This window comes from Candoia aspera, chromosome 2 (assembly GCF_035149785.1).
Source record: "Candoia aspera isolate rCanAsp1 chromosome 2, rCanAsp1.hap2, whole genome shotgun sequence".
In the NCBI taxonomy this organism is placed as follows: Eukaryota; Metazoa; Chordata; class Lepidosauria; order Squamata; family Boidae; genus Candoia; species Candoia aspera.
The window spans coordinates 166,067,519-166,083,433 of record NC_086154.1 but is presented as its reverse complement, the minus strand read 5'-3'; the positions used below and the strand labels follow the sequence as shown (position 1 = coordinate 166,083,433).

Below are 15,915 nucleotides of genomic sequence, written 5' to 3'. Positions count from 1 at the left end.
AGCCTCTCCGCGCTGCGCGGAGACTTGGAGTGGGGCTAGAGCTACCCCCGACGGAGGGGGGCCGGCGTGCGGGAATGGTGCCCCCCAACCCTCTGCGTATAAGGATAGGGAGACTAAAAGGGTCGCTGTGTAAAGCCTTCGCAGGGCCTTTTTTCCCCACTCGGGGCGGAATGCCAAATACAGCGGAGGAATGCTTGATAAATGCGGGGCCTCCTTTCTAATTCTGTAAGCAGAGAGCAAACATTGGAGTGCATGAGAACTTGGAGTGCTATTTCAAAAATGGCTATTTATATTCGAGAGTTCTATGGAAAACAGGCAGTTTGGTGTAGAGGTTAAGGCGTCGGGCTAGAATCCGGGAGACCGAGAATTCTAGTTTCGCCTTAGGCACAAAGCCAGCTGGGGAACCTTGGGCCGGTCACTTTCTCTCAGCCCTAAGAAGCAGTCAATGGCAAGCCACTTCTGAAGAACTTTGCCAAGAAAACTGCAGGGACTGGTATAGGCACTCACCAGGAGTCAAAAAACTGACTCAAAGGTGTGCAGACGCACAAAAAAGGAGTAGAGAGCAATAATTTATTATGCGTTATATGTATGTTTCTATTTCAATATAAACTTGTGGTATACATTTCTTGCTCAACGCTCTTTTTTCCCTTTAAACTGCAGCCATCCTTTGGGTGTAGGTGCCCAGCCCAGGGTCACCGGGTGAATTTTGTGGCTGAGTTGAGATTTGAATCTAGATCTGTCATATTCCCGGGTGAGCTTAATTTACTCTGGTCTTCCAGCAGTTGCTACTGGATACATAAGACTTTCAGCAGCATCACCATGGAGACATTTTCTCATTTGTGAATGGTTCACGTGAGGATTTCTTTTCTGGTGATGATGCTTGTGTGCGAATGGGCTGTCCCAGGTAGGACATCTCAGATACAAACAGCTGGTCCATAATGTTTTCCATTTTATTAAAGAATAATTGTATTACTGGTAGAAGGCTAGGGAAACCAAGGGATAATCATAGGAACTACAGGCTTTAATTATTATTTGAGGACTGAGTTCAGATCCATTCTGTGCCATGCAGATTGTTTGGTTAACCTTGGGCAAATTACTGTCACTCTTAAGCTAACCGAATGGAATTGTGATGAAATATTAACTTGTCTTTTCAATATAGGCCTTCTATGCTATAGTGTTTTAATTAAAGTTTTAATTAAATGTTTGCACTGCATAGCCGCTGACAGTTTGTTTTATGACTTGTTAATTAAGTGCGGAGGGTTGAATATCTTGGACGTGCATGCGTTCAAGGATCGTCTGTCTGTACATAATGCCAGTTATACTCACACACACCATGCTCATTCACTGTGCAGAATAGTGAAGAGCATTTCCTTTATTTTCCTGCCCTGAGGAGCTTGCAGTCACATTGTTTGATCTGCAGTATGAATATCTGCATGATCATGATTGACAAATGTGGGAATTTTCAATAAGGTATGGCATGCATTGCAAAACAAGAGAAAGGAGAGATTAAAGAATTGATATAGGCCTGGAACAACAACAAAAAAAGTTGAAATAATTCAGAGTAACTTTTCATCTGTTTCTAAGTAGTTTATCAAACTTTCTGTCTTCTGTTTGGTCACTGGGAACCTGGCCTGATGTGATTTGGTCTTGACCAATTAACTTTCCTGTGTCTTCTGATGTTCTTTTGCGGTAGGATTGATGTATACTGTTGACAGTATGCAATGCCCTTTGGACAATGAAAGTAACAGCAGCGCATTCAGAAAATTGGTGCAATCACCATAAGGTCAAAATTTATGCTGCATGCATGCACTGAGGATTTGTTTTGTTTGGGGTTGGGGTTTTTTTTTTTTGGCTTTTTTCAATGGAAAGGAGTTTCTGGGTTTCAGCAGCTGCATAAGCAGCTATTTTTCTGCTCTATTTGCACACCGTAGAGAAAGAATAGAGATGTAAACAATTGTTTCTTCTGCCTCAATAGCAGAAAGCAGCTAAAGGTGCAGTTTTGAGCAGAAAAGTGGCCTGAAACACACTCACCCACTCTGCAAGCCCTTAAGTAGTACCTTTTGCTCCATTCTTTTACTGAAACTCAAAATCCCAAGGCTGTTTTTTGTTCAGGAAAGAGAGTATCCTATTAAAGGTATGCATACTGCTGCATGTGATATTGTGTTGTTTGTTATTTTATTCTAATCTGCTTTGGGATTTTTAGGAGAATAAAATGGCATATAATATTTTGCTGTGATAGAAAGATGTTCTTCATAATTGTCAGGAATTCAGCTTGCTTGATCTGAATTTGAGGTCTACTAAAGCCACCCTTTTCAGTGGTTTTCTTAATATGTGCCAAGGATGTGACAGCATAGGGAGCCTCCCAGCTGATTTGCTTTTTGTGTTTCTCTGATCCTGGGGGTGCTTGTAATGATGCTGAGTATGTTTACCAAGGATACCTATTGTTGTGAACTGAACTGTACGCTGATAAGGCCATCATCTGTCTCCCTGCCACAGGCCATTAAGCTGAATTAGATTTGTGACTAGGCTTGGAGATCATAATACACTCTTAATTTGGCTTTAATGAGTCTCATTCTTAGTATGCTGCATCACCTCCTCTGGAAAAAAGTGTTTAGCAGGGTGAAGGGACTAGATTGATAAAGGTGCTGTATTTCTTTTGATTTCAACTAAGGCTGGCATTTATTTTCCTGGGAGGTCCTTAATAAGCATCTTTTAAGATGTAAATTCTTTTCAGTGCAAGAGGTTGAAGTGACGGAGAGAAGACGACCAATGTGATGTAATAGCTTAGGATAGTTTGAATGCTTGTTGTGATTAGATGACCGGAGGCTTTCTCAATTTCATCCTGCATAAAGGGAATAATATTACAATTTATCTTAGCAGGTTACTGTAAAGAGTACTGAATGTTTACCAGTATTGAATTCATGTTATATGGATATGTATTATTTAACTATTGCCTTTCTACCCGTTGGACACTTATTAATCACTTAGGAAAACTGGCAGAAGAAAATGGCAATTCTGTAAATAGCATATCTTTCCACTAATAGTGATCATTATTTGGTAGTTGTTAACCCATATCTATTTTCCTTTCATCCATTTTTTCCCCTTTTAATGGGGAGGAATTAGAAGTCTCAAAACTGCAGATGTTCCACTGAATGCTGTTGCTTACTTTTGGGGGCAGGGGATGTGGCTTTCATGTCTCAGTGGTGCTCATCTTTTCTCCCACCTGCTCTTACCCCTTGCATTCGCCAAACACAACAGCTATTCTGAACATTTGTGAACTTAAACAAATCACAATTTCAAAAAATGCCAAGTGCACCAATGTGCTTCATGCCTTATCTCCATTTTATTGATCAGAGAAGAAGGACTTCTCTGCCTATGTGTAGATCTCTGTTGGAAAATATTAATTCTCAGGCAGCAAAGGAGATACACAAAGAAGTTGTCCTTCTGGAAAATGTCAGAGCAGTAATTTCTCTACTATGAATCTCTTATAGCTTATTTATTAATCTAGCTATAAAAGATTCCACCTCAAATAAAAAGTTGTTATTTCAAGATGCAGGAATATCAATATTATGACACAGGAAGAGGTATGAAATACAGATTTTCTTTTAAGAGTGTGTGTTTGATTGATTATGTGCCACCAAGTCATTTTTGGCTTCTAGCAACCATATAGATGGATTTAAGAGTGTGGGTACAGATGTATGAAACACCTGCACATGCTTACAGTTGCCACTGTGTTCAGAAGAATGAGTCAAAGTAAAGGTTTAGTGTGAAACACTGTTCCTGGCTGAATTCAGTGCTTAATGGATTGGTTGTCCCCTGCTGCTGCTTACTGCTTTGGCCTTTCCAAAACCAAGAGGCAATTAAAGTTCTTTCACCCTGGCCATGCTCAAAAAATATTTGCACATTTCATCACCACTTGTCAGTTTGGATGGATGGGGAACTGAGATAAAGTATTTTTGAGATGTAGGGACATAGAAACTTAATAAAAGGTTGAATCCTAATGTCAGAATGTTTCCTTCCTCTTTTAGTTTCGTTTTTCTGAATTCTCAGCCCACCAGGTGTATGTGCCATCATTTTTGAGCTTAACTCTCTAAATCTCTACAAAAAGCTTTTGAAATTGCTTCATCGTGAACAAGCAGCAGCTTTTTGAAAATTGGCAGCTATTTAAAGAGTGACCAGATTAAACAAGATTAAACTGGACGTGACCAAAGAATAAATTTGTATTGTTTAGTGTTTTTCTCCCCAAGGTCTGTCCTAAATTGGAATCTTCACAGAGGCCAATAAGTTAATTTTAAAACAGGCATTGCATAATTTGAGAGTGGCTTTTAAATGGACTTTATTTGGTTCTGGTAATGACCTGGCTTGCTTGCCAAAAAGGCTGTAGTGAGGTTTAACAAACTTTGTGGGCCAACCATAGTTGCAGTTACTCACTGAACCCTGGGTCTTAAGCACAGGAAACTGCTGGTACGAAGACCAGTGAAGCTGGACAGCAGCAGATAGCAGTATTTGTAACAATAACCTCTGAGGGACAAAAGTCTGTCCATGTAGTGAGAATCAAGCTATTTATAGCTTTACAAGTTCAAACCAAGTATACTGTAATTAATGTATTTAAATTTTTGTATGCAGCCATTTAAAATAAGTTTTCTCAAGACAAATCACAAACCTTTTAAAATGTTTCTAAATTTTAAGTTGTGTCCATTTAGTTAAGAATTTATTAACTAAATGGACATAATAATGAGTAGAAATAAAATTACTGAAAGGTACAATGTGACATAAAAGTTAATGCTACAATATTAAATGGCTGAAAAGAATAAAAACTTCTTTGGTTCTGGAAAGACCCTGGAGTAGGTGGTAGGTATTCCAAAGCTGGAGGACTACGGCTACAAAGATAAGCTCCATGAGAGTAATCATGGAAGCTCAGCATGGGAGGAGGCCCAACACTGGAGCTCTGAAGAAGCTGTTAGATTCCATGGAGGAATTTGGCATGGCTGTTTTACAGAGTCACAGACAGGTGCTGTATTCACGCTCCCAAGCATGCTTAAGCAAGTCTGAAGCTAAATACCAGTGTTTCTTAACCTTGGCAACTTGAAGGTGTGTAGACTTCAGCTTTCAGAATTTCCCAGCCAGCAAAGCTACATCCCAAGTATCAAACACTTGGTAAAGTAAAACAAGATTCTTATAAAGACCTTGGATTTGTTGAAAGAGAAAAGGGATTAGATTATAGCAATCTTGAAATTAGACGCTTGTACTTTTAGAATCCAATTTATCTCTTGAGTTGCTGGGGTGGAGCTTTCTTAGTTCTCTTGTCGGCCACTTTTCGATGGATAGGGGAATTAGCTATCCATTTCCCTGATACTGGGGGAATTTGTGGGTATTTGGATCTTGCATTGTTTTCCAAACTGCTCTCTTCTTTTTCAAGTTCTTAGAAGAACATAATACCAAAATATGAAGAATTTAATAGACTACATACCCTAGGGCCACACTCTTAACATAGTGCAGATTTTGAACCTGATGAGGAATTGGGGTGGGGTGATGTGTGTGTATGTGATGTCACACAATCTAGTAATTTATGGCATACTCAAAGCTAGATCTCTCTAGGCCAGATCTGATACACCAATCTAACCTCATAGAGGACATATAGGGTCATAGAAGAACAGATGAATCTAAAAGTATTCACATTTTACAAATTTGATCATTTAGAGTAGAGTGCAGTCCTTTTCTGGAGCAGGTTGAACGCAGTTGATACAGCAACTAAACAGTAAACCAATAGAATTTTCATTCTCTATAGGTTGATCTTAAGTTTATTGACCCTTGTAAAGTTCATGATTATAACTCAACACTGATTAACAAAAAGAGCTCTATGTCATCAGCATACTGATAGAGGATTATTCTAAATCTCTTATTTGATCTCACTTTGGTTGCTTCACACAGATATTTAAAAACATGAAAAATAAGATAGAATTCCCAGGAACTTCATAGTGCAAATATCATGGGTTGAGCTGGAATTTTCCCCAGCACTGCCTTCTGAAGATGGCTGTCCAAGAATAAATGGAAATATTTTGAAATTATTCTACCCCTTTGTAACATAGGTTCTATAGAAGGTTTTTATGGGTAGTGGTACTGAAAACTGCTGAGAGGTCCAGGAGAATCAATAACATTACTGTTCCCTTCTATCTGTCCAGGAAAAGATAATTCCATAGGCAAGCAGAGCAGTTTCATTGTCAAAATTAGGTCTAAAACAGGATTGAAATAAATTTAGAAAAACACGTCCAAGAATGTCTAGATCTGATCTGTTCCAGAAGAAATGGGTTATTGGGAAATAGTCTACATATAATTATTCAGCTCTTTTAGGTCCAATTTTTTTTCCAATCATAGATTTAGAATGAACTGTTTTAATCAGTGTGGGACCATGTCTTCTTGAAAGAAGGAATTTAGAACTTCCAGGATCAAAATGAGCATCATCAAATGAACCTCATTTGACCACAGAGATCAAGCATGCAGGTGATTGGCAAACCTTAACCAAGCATCTTGTCCACATCATGGTGCTAAAATCTGAAAGTAATCCCCCCCATCCAAACAAGACAGTGTATCTTGCACAACTAAGTATTGAATTTACCAGAACCATGGAATCAAAGTCATGGTAGATAAAATTTTGTTCTCAAACTGTCTTGTAAACCTGTCACAGCAAGCTTTTGAGAATTTTATTTGATTTCCCAGCAGGAAAAAGTACTCCCCCAACCATTCAGAAAAGTTGTGCTGGAATAAATTGAAAGAAAACTCTGGTGAATGCTTCTTTGCCTCCATCCATATGGTAAAGGAGGTTCAGTAATGAATTCTAATGTTTAATTAGTTTTGAAATACTTTTCCAATTGGGTTACACATTTTCCTACGTTCTTCATTGCCCACAGTTTGGGATCATCATCATCACCTTGTATGCCACGTGACTCTCAATGACTCTGGATGGCTTCCAACAATCAAATAAAGAAATTACAATAACATCAATAAAGGTAAAAGATGGCAAGTGTGATGAAGCAAGGGGTCTCATTCTCCCTTGCCAAAGGCCTGGGTGAAGAGCCAGGTCTTCCCGGCTCTCTAAACAATAGCAGAGTGGGGACCATCTGAATTTCAGGGGGAACCTTGTTCCAGAGGGCAGGCACTGCTGTAGAGAAGGCACACTTCCAGAGTCCTGATAGATGACATTGTTTAATCAAAGGAACCCGAAGCATGCCAGCCCTGCAGGATCGAGTCAGGCAGATGTGCAGAATGTGGGCAATGATCCTGCCACCCCTCACATAATATTATTATATGATGATATTATATTATATAATGGGCTGAACAGGTTCTGCAAAGTGGGTAAAGATGTTCAGAAGTTACTGTGTCGTCTATATATTCCACAGAATGACAGCGCTTTTATAAGTTAGCGTACCATGCTAAGTGAAAGGTCTCCAAAAAGCCTTTTGAGATCCAGTGGAATCTGTTAACCTAGAGCAAGCCATCCTAACAGATTCCCTACCCTTATAGAGAGGAATGTTTTAGCAGGAACGCTTGGATCATGACAATGGAATAGATGTAATATCTTCCACCTTCAGATTATCAACCTCTTCCTTAGAATAAGACAGAAAGACAAATTATATGTAGGTAACTAGGATGTACCCACAATCATCACAGCAGATACAAAATCTTGAGCTGCTCTAACCGTAGTGGAAGTCCCTGGGATTCCTTAACCGTAACCTCTTAGCTTTATATGCCAGGCAAGCATTCTTATTAGAAGTGAACTCATTGATAAAAGAAATCATATTATCAAGTTTGTATTTAACCACAGCAGAAGCAGGTTCATAGAGTTGGAAAGTACCATTTAGGTCATTGAATCTAACCTCTTGTTCAATGCAGGAATCTGAATTAAAACGTCTCAGACAGATGACTGTTGACCTGTGCTTGAACAGACCTGAGAATGAGGAGCACATCATCCTACTGGGTAATTGTTTCTATTGTCAATCTGCTCTTACTGTTAGGAAGTTATTTCTAAGATTAAATTGGAATCTGCCTTCTGGAAACTTAAATCTGTCTGGCTTTAATAATGGTTTAGCGCACTGAGGACACAGCAAATCACAGCCTCTTTTTGGTCAGGATCCCAGCAATTATTCCTATAAGGGGGTGGGGGGAAGGAAGCAAGGTTTTTTTTCAGTCCCCATTATTCCCTATGATGGAATACTCAAAATATTTTGCATTGTTTCCACTAGAATACAGGCCACTTGAAAAGTTCTGATGGAACATTTTAAGTGGGTCTGTTTGGTTCCAAACTCAGAACAAAGCTCGTTTATTTGGTTTTGTTTTGGGCATACCACTAGAAATTATCCAGTACTCTGTCACCCAAAGGAAATTACCCTATTAAGCCTATGCCTAGAATTTGAGGAATGGGACACACATTAAGGATAATGGAAACCAAAGAAAGGGAGCCAACTTTGGAATTCACTAGAACTTTTTTAGTAGCATGGAAGCCACGATGAAATTGTTTTGCAGACTGAATTAGGACAAACTGACCCCCAAATACTTCATGTTGTAATCAGGCATGCCAGGACAAAGAACCTCAAATGTGTAATACTGTGTGCTGACGTTTACTTACCTATAATAAAGAAAAATTGCTTTCCTATGCCTTGTAAAATTCTATCACAGAGAATTATGGTTAAATTCTTTCTTGACACGCAAAGCCTCCTTAATTATTCACTGTATGACAGACAATCTGATATATGAAGTGGTTCCCCAGATATTTGGGATGTGCCCTGGTAATTGAGACAGATGAGGTTGTATTGTGCTTTAGGAACATTTGCAGAAGTAAGAAAAAGGAAAAGAAAGAAAAATGCTGCTTTTAAAAAAATCAAAATCCACTAGTATTACTGAAATGTTTTTGGTGAGCCAGAGATGCATGAAGTTACATCCCCCATTTCCTTACAGCCAATAGTAAAGGTCTTCTGGCCAGATGAAAACCAGTTAATGAAAAAGGATACCCAAAACAGCGAGGAGGGCAACATTTATATATGGACTATTGTCGTCCATCAGAGCTGCCCGCTTCTCATGCCTTAGCAATATGTTGTTCACCCATATTAACATACTGGGTATGTTATAGTTGCTAACCAGAAGAAGAAACGCCTGATGATTTATCAGCTGGCATCTAACAACTGGGGAAAATTTACATGATTGCTGGGAAACTGAATACAATACCAAAGTTTGAGGAAGTTCAAGTCACAGATAAAAAGGACAGAACAGATATAAGTAGTGGCAAGACTGGGCAAGACAGCTGTGATCTGACTGAAGATAAAGCACAGTTCTGCTACCTTGTATCAGTGGTGGTTCACCTCCACTTAGGCTTCCACTTGAATATTTGAAAGCCGTCTCTTACAAAGATGCCAAATGTTGCTTGCTGTTGGTGGTGTTGGTATTGTCTCTCAGAAAGGAAACAAAATTCTGGAAGTTGTTGCCTCTGAAATCTTTCAAGGCTCAGGAGATTCAGCATTGGAGCATCAGCATTGGGCTTATCTTCATTTTGAGCAAAGGGCAGCCCTTATTGTTCAATCTTGATCACTCCTGACAATATGGAGAGATTTCTGTAGGCCATAACACGTTTGGTCTTTCCTGGAGCAATCTTGATATCCTTTTCAATGCTGTTTCAGCCTCACGGATCCACCCTGTTTCCTTCCTCTCCAGCCTCACTCCCTTAGGATTCCTAGTGGGCTGGGGCTGCTGGATACTGAGCTAGAAGGATCAGGGCACTGACTCATTCATTTATATGATGAAAAACATTGATACATTAATGTTCTGAAAAACATCATTGGGGTTGGAGTTTTTAGGGGTGGGAGATGTGAGGTTTCAGCCGCTTCTGACTCTGAAAACAAAACTTGTTCGGAGTCAGAAGGGGAAAACGAAACTCTTCAGGAAAGAGTTGAAGAAGCTGAATCAGGAAGTGACTCAGCAGAGTGGGAGAATTTGCAGATGCGGGTTGGCCAAACTCCGGAGGGGGATTTGAATCCTCCAATCAGTGCTCAAGACAGGAGAGCAGAGAAGTGTGCGAATCAGAAGGCAGCCTGATTGGCTGCAGGAGAGAAAAGGCACGGAAAAGATTGTCTTAAAAGGCAGACGCACAGAGAGCAAGCTGCCGGAGACAACCGATCCTTCGAACTCACAGCACTTGCAGAAGAGTCCTTACCTGCGTCAGAAGCCTTGCCTGTAGCCAGTGTGGATCCAGCATCAGCATCTTCTATCTCTGCAGATCTGCCTTCTGCACAAGCTGCTCCAGTCGAGTCTCTCCTTGCCGTCCCTGCTGAGCACAGTCTCATGTTTAGCTCCGGACCTTGTCGCTGCGCTTCAGCGCAATCCAAGTATGCTTCTAGCCTTGCTTCCAGTCCCCAGCCTTGTTTGGATTCTCCCGTCCAGTCCAACCTTGTTTCCAGAGATCAGCGTTGCCTTGACTCTCCAGTCCAGTCCAGCCTAGTCTCCAGAACCAAGCCTCATCTAAAGGTTCCAGCCCAGTCGTGCCTAGCCTTCACGCTCCAGCCCGATCCTTTCTGTGTGCCAGTCCACGGGACCTTGCCTTCAGTTTCCTCTTTGCCTCACACTCTAGCATCACCAAACCTGACAACTTCAGTCAGAGAGTTAGCTGAATTCTGCCTTGTGGTTCTGCCTCAGTCTGACCCTGCAGCTTTGCCTGTTCATCCTCCATTGCCTGGGTGGTCTTGATTGAATTGCTTGCCTATTTATTCACAGACTTTACTGTTGTAAATAGTTGTTTTAAATAAAGAGTTTGATAATACTTCTGTCTGGTTGCCTCATAGTCTGAACAGGACAGGAGATACACATGGAAGAAATATTATATGCAAAAAATGGAGAAAATCCCTCTTCAGTGAGTTTTTCAATTCATTGTTTGCACCATTGTTAGTCACAGGATTCCTGCACACTTCCTTCAATATGTAAGATCATCAACGGCACCACTTTGTGATACAGTGGGATCCTAGCAGTGCATCACTACGTACTATGTCAGTCACACATTTTCTGATGGAATACTGTGGAGTCCTTGGTGCTCTCTGACCTTGATGGTTTGCTTGCAGATGTTCATTACCTGAAACTAGGAACTGCTTCAAGGAACTACCAAGGAGACAAACAATCAAGCAGACAAGCAATACCCAAATCAAGGAACTAGCAAGAAGAAAACCAGACCCTCACCAACACTGGCAGCGCAAGCTACTGTATAAACAAGGAGCAAACTCACTAGCACTGATGATGTTACCTAGTCTGGCAAGTAAATATCTGCAAGCAAACAACCAAGCTCAGAGAGCACCAAGGACTCCACAGTTCCATCCTGAGCTACTGATATTCGCTTCGATTGGTATCATGGAATAGTATGTGCTTTGATGTAAGACAGAATGAGTGTCATGATCGCCGTTGCGATGTTTGCGACATCGCAATGGCTCGCGTGACAAAGCGCAGAGGCTTGTCAATGACTGGAGAGGGACGGGCGATAAACAAGACAAAGAAGATAATAGGTTTGGGAAATCTACAAGCTCTCATTGCCCGGTAATCGACCATTAACACCAGTATCAAGGAAATGATCAGGGCGAGGTTCGAAAGGGCGCGTCTGGGCGCTTTCGAGGAATTCCGAAGCCTAATCGCCCGGTAATGGACCATTACTCCGCAGAAGGATAAACAGGGCAATGCTCGAGGCAAATGGGGCTGGATGACCTCTCACCTATGGATGGCCTGTCACTCCGTAGAACTCGTGGGGCACACCCGGGGAGTGTGTGGGTGGAGCGCTGTCTGGCGCGAGACTATTTAATTCAACTTTTGGCGTGCTTCCCTCACTCTCAGCTTTCTACTGGTGTGCATTCTATTCTGAATAAAAGCCATAACTTAAACTTGCTTTAGAGTCTGAGTCTTTTATTTAGTCTTAGGCATTCCTCACAATGAGGCAATCAATCTGCTGTGCTTCGGTGAGTGGAAATTTCCCTACGCTGACAGTGAAGGTGAAATTGGGGTCCCGCACACGAACTGTTGAACTGTGGGCGATGATGGATTCAGGGTGTTCGCGGTGTTTAATGCACCCTGACGTGGTGGCTGCCTTGGAGCTTCCCACGTTTCCGTTGAAACGCCCCATGATCTTTACCCAATTGGATGGGTCTACGGCGGGGGGAGAGCCGGCAACTCACTCCACAGGGATGGTGGCATTGCAAATGGGAAGTCACTGGGAAAAGCTGCCTTTTGTGGTGGCACCTGTGGGGGGTCTGTTTGTCGTTTTGGGGATGCCTTGGTTTGTTCAACAGAACCCACCTTATTCAAAGGTGTGTTAGTATATTTGGATGATGTATTAATCTATACTGAAACAATGGAAGACCATGTAAAGCTGGTCAGACAAGTGCTCAGCAAACTGAGAAAAGCTGAATTGTACGCTAAACTGCCTAAATGTGCTTTTCATAAATCTCAAATTGACTATTTGGGTTATAGAATTTCAGACAAAGGTATTGAAATGGATCCAGCTAAGATTGAGGCCATTTTGGCATGGGAGGCACCACGTACACGGAGACAACTCCAAAGTTTTCTGGGTTTTGCGAATTTCTATAGGTCCTTCATACAGGGGTTCGCGGACACCGCCCTCCCCCTCACTGAGTTGCTTAAAACCAAGGGGCAGGGGGACACCTGGAGATCAAAGAATCCGGGGGCATTATTGAAATGGACGCCTGCATGCCAGCTGGCTTTTGACAAGCTTAAAAAACTGTTCACAGCAGAACCCATTTTGCAGCATCCAGATCCGAACAAACCATTTGTGGTGCAAGTGGATGCCTCTGATTTTTCCATTGGAGCTCTCCTGCTGCAAGCAGATGAATCCAGGTGCCTCAAGCCTTGTGCTTATCTCTCTTGTAAATTCACTGAGACTGAAAGGCGCTGGCACGTTTGGGAAAAAGAGGCTTTTGCTGTTAAAGCTGCTTTAGACACTTGGTGCCATCTGTTGGAGGGAGCTACCCATTCGTTCGAGGTTTGGACTGATCACAAAAACCTCGAAGCACTCAGTGCACCTCGTAAGCTTAACCCAAAGCAAATCAGATGGGCGCAATTCTTCAGCCATTTTAATTTCAAGTTGAAATTTATTCCAGGGAAGAAAAACTTTCTGGCTGATGCACTGTCCCGCAGACCCCAGGACTCCAGCACTGTGCCGGATGTAATAGGGACTCTCTGGACGGAACCGCAATTTTGTCTGGCAGCGGTCACTCGCAGCCAGACTCGTGCACAGCGCCCAGACGCTTCAGGTTCACCCTGTCTGGGACGGTTGCCAGTTCCCTCAGATTTGCAACAACAGTTTCTTTCCCAGCTGAAATCTGACACTTGGTTACAAGCAAATTTACACAATGTTACTTTTGACAAGGATTTTGCTTGGAAAAATGATCGCCTCTATGTGCCTGAAGTTTTGCGCAAAGTCATTTTGCTCCGTTGCCATGATGACAAACTAGCAGGGCATTTTGGGTTTGTTAAAACACTTCATTTGGTTAGGCGCCAATTTTGGTGGCCCACAATAAGGCGGGATGTTAAGGACTATGTTGCCTCCTGCCCTGTTTGCGCTGCTTCCAAACGGAAGGTGGGTAAGCCTCAAGGTTTGCTCCAACCAGTGGCCAGTCCCTCTCACCCCTGGGAGGAAATCTCTATGGATTTTATCGTGGATCTGCCTCCAAGTCAGAGGGAAACTCTGATTTGGGTTGTCAAAGACTTTTTCTCAAAGCAAGCCCATTTCATTCCATGTGCTTCCATTCCCTCAGCACAGCAGCTTGCCCGGCTTTTCTTTGTACACGTGTACAGGCTCCACGGGAGCCCCTCCCGTTTGGTGACCGACAGAGGCACACAATTTACTTCCCAATTTTGGTGGGCTTTTATGAAATTGGTGGGCACTAAACAAGCCCTATCCACTGTGTCGCATCCTGAGACTGACGGAGCCACGGAGGCTCTTAATTCTACGTTGGAACAATATTTACGTGCTTTTGTTAATTATCGGCAGGATAATTGGGTCGATCTTCTCCCCTTTGCTGAAGTCGCCTATAACAATGCAGTGCATCAGAGTACTGGTCAGGTGCCATTTCGCACTGTCTTTGGCCGTGACTTCGTACCCATTCCTGAGCTGCCCCAACCAACATCTCCTCCTTCGTCTCCTGCAGACTGGGCTGCACATCTGGGAGACTCCTGGCCAAAAATAAAGCAAGCTCTTGCTGATGCCCAAGCCACTTATAAACGCTATGCTGACACCAAACGGGCACCTCAACCACCTTTCCAAGTTGGAGATAAAGTCTACCTCTCCACGAAATTTATTAAATCACCCCAACCTTCTAAGAAACTGGCACCAAACTTCGTGGGCCCTTTTCCTATTGTTGCACAAATTAATCCTGTTACTTTTAAGTTGGACTTGCCTCATAATCTGAAACGTTTGCACCCTGTTTTTCATTGAGCTTGCTCAAACCCTGCCACCAGTCGGATCGCTGGCATCCGCTCCCCTCCCCGCCTGCTCCTATCATGATTGATGGTCAGCAACATTTTGAAGTGCAAGAAATTTTAGATTCTCGACGCCTTCGTTCTACCTTACAATACCTGGTCCGATGGAAGCATTTCCCACATCCTGAATGGGTTGCTGCTCACCATGTTCGCTCACCTGTTTTAGTTACTCGGTTTCATACTGCCTATCCTGATAAGCCTGCTCCTTAGGTTTGCATTTTTTGGGAGGGCAATATGTCATGTTCATCGTTTCAATGTTCTGTATACATCGTAACGTTTCGCATGTCACTTTTCTAACCCGTGTTTGCGGGTTGGAACTTTCCAGCCGTGCCAGGCTGTAATCTGCTTACTGCAACTGTGGAATGCATGTTTGGGTTATTGCCTCTGTTCAAGGTTACTTTCTCAGGCCGATGTGGGTAACGGTTGCTAACACCTGGGAGAGGGTGGTTGCTAAGAGGGAGGAGGGGCGGGGCTGGTTTTGAAGCGAGGGGTTTTAGTTTGTATTTGGCGCGCTTTTGCTCATTCTCAGCTTTCTTCGTATTTGCATACTATTCTTTCAATAAATCAGTTTTCATAAAGAATCCCCTTGTGAGACTGAGTATGTCAGAATAGGCAATCATTACAGCCATCATCTCTCTGCCTAACCTACTCTTTAGGGTTGTCATGAAGATAAAATTGGGTGACGACTGTGCATGCCAGTTTGGAAAAAGGTGGAATAGAAATATAATAGATGAATGAACAGTGCAAAATACACTTTGGGCTAAGATTATATTAGTAAATAATATAATAAATATATAATTATATATTTCTGTTAATTAACAGAAAAATATATTTGGCCTGCCTTAAGCTGAAAAAGCTTAGTATGGTGAAAGCATGTGGATTTCAGTTTCCTGTGTGCAAATCTGTAGATTAAATGAAAGCAAGATTTATAACGCAAGAATGAATGTTTCCTCAGACTTGATAATGAGCATGACAGGAACCAGTCAGGGCATGTGGCATGGAGAAATGATATGCCATAAGATAGCTCAAAAGTAATATCAAAACAGAGGCTTCAATTGCCACACACATACAAAAAATCCTTCAGTTATTGTAATATATATTTTATTTTCCTGGTTGTCACAGCATCTTACTGCTTTTGCAGTAGTTCATTAACTACTGTTGTCTGGCACGCCTATATTAAGGTTGCTTCCTATTTCACAATGAGAAAGCCAGTGCTCAGAAGACTCTTAAGGCAGGGTTCCTCAGCCAGGGTTCTGTGGCACCCTAGGGTTATATGAGAGGTCCCTAGGGGTGGGTGGGTGGGTTTGTTCGTTTGTTTATTTGATTTCTATAGCCCCCCCCATCTCAGCAAGTGACTCTGGGCGGCTTAAAATTATTCACATTCCCTTCTTCTGTTCA

At 42.1% G+C, this 15,915-nt stretch overlaps 1 long non-coding RNA gene across 1 annotated transcript; it reads left to right on the top strand.

Moving 5' to 3' along the window:
* Positions 1-67: 67 nt before the first annotated feature.
* On the top strand, positions 68-8,670 carry LOC134492508 (uncharacterized). The gene is made up of 3 exons (XR_010067448.1): positions 68-225; positions 6,909-7,007; positions 7,891-8,670. It is a non-coding gene; the product is annotated as an uncharacterized LOC134492508 (long non-coding RNA).
* Positions 8,671-15,915: the final 7,245 nt, after the last annotated feature.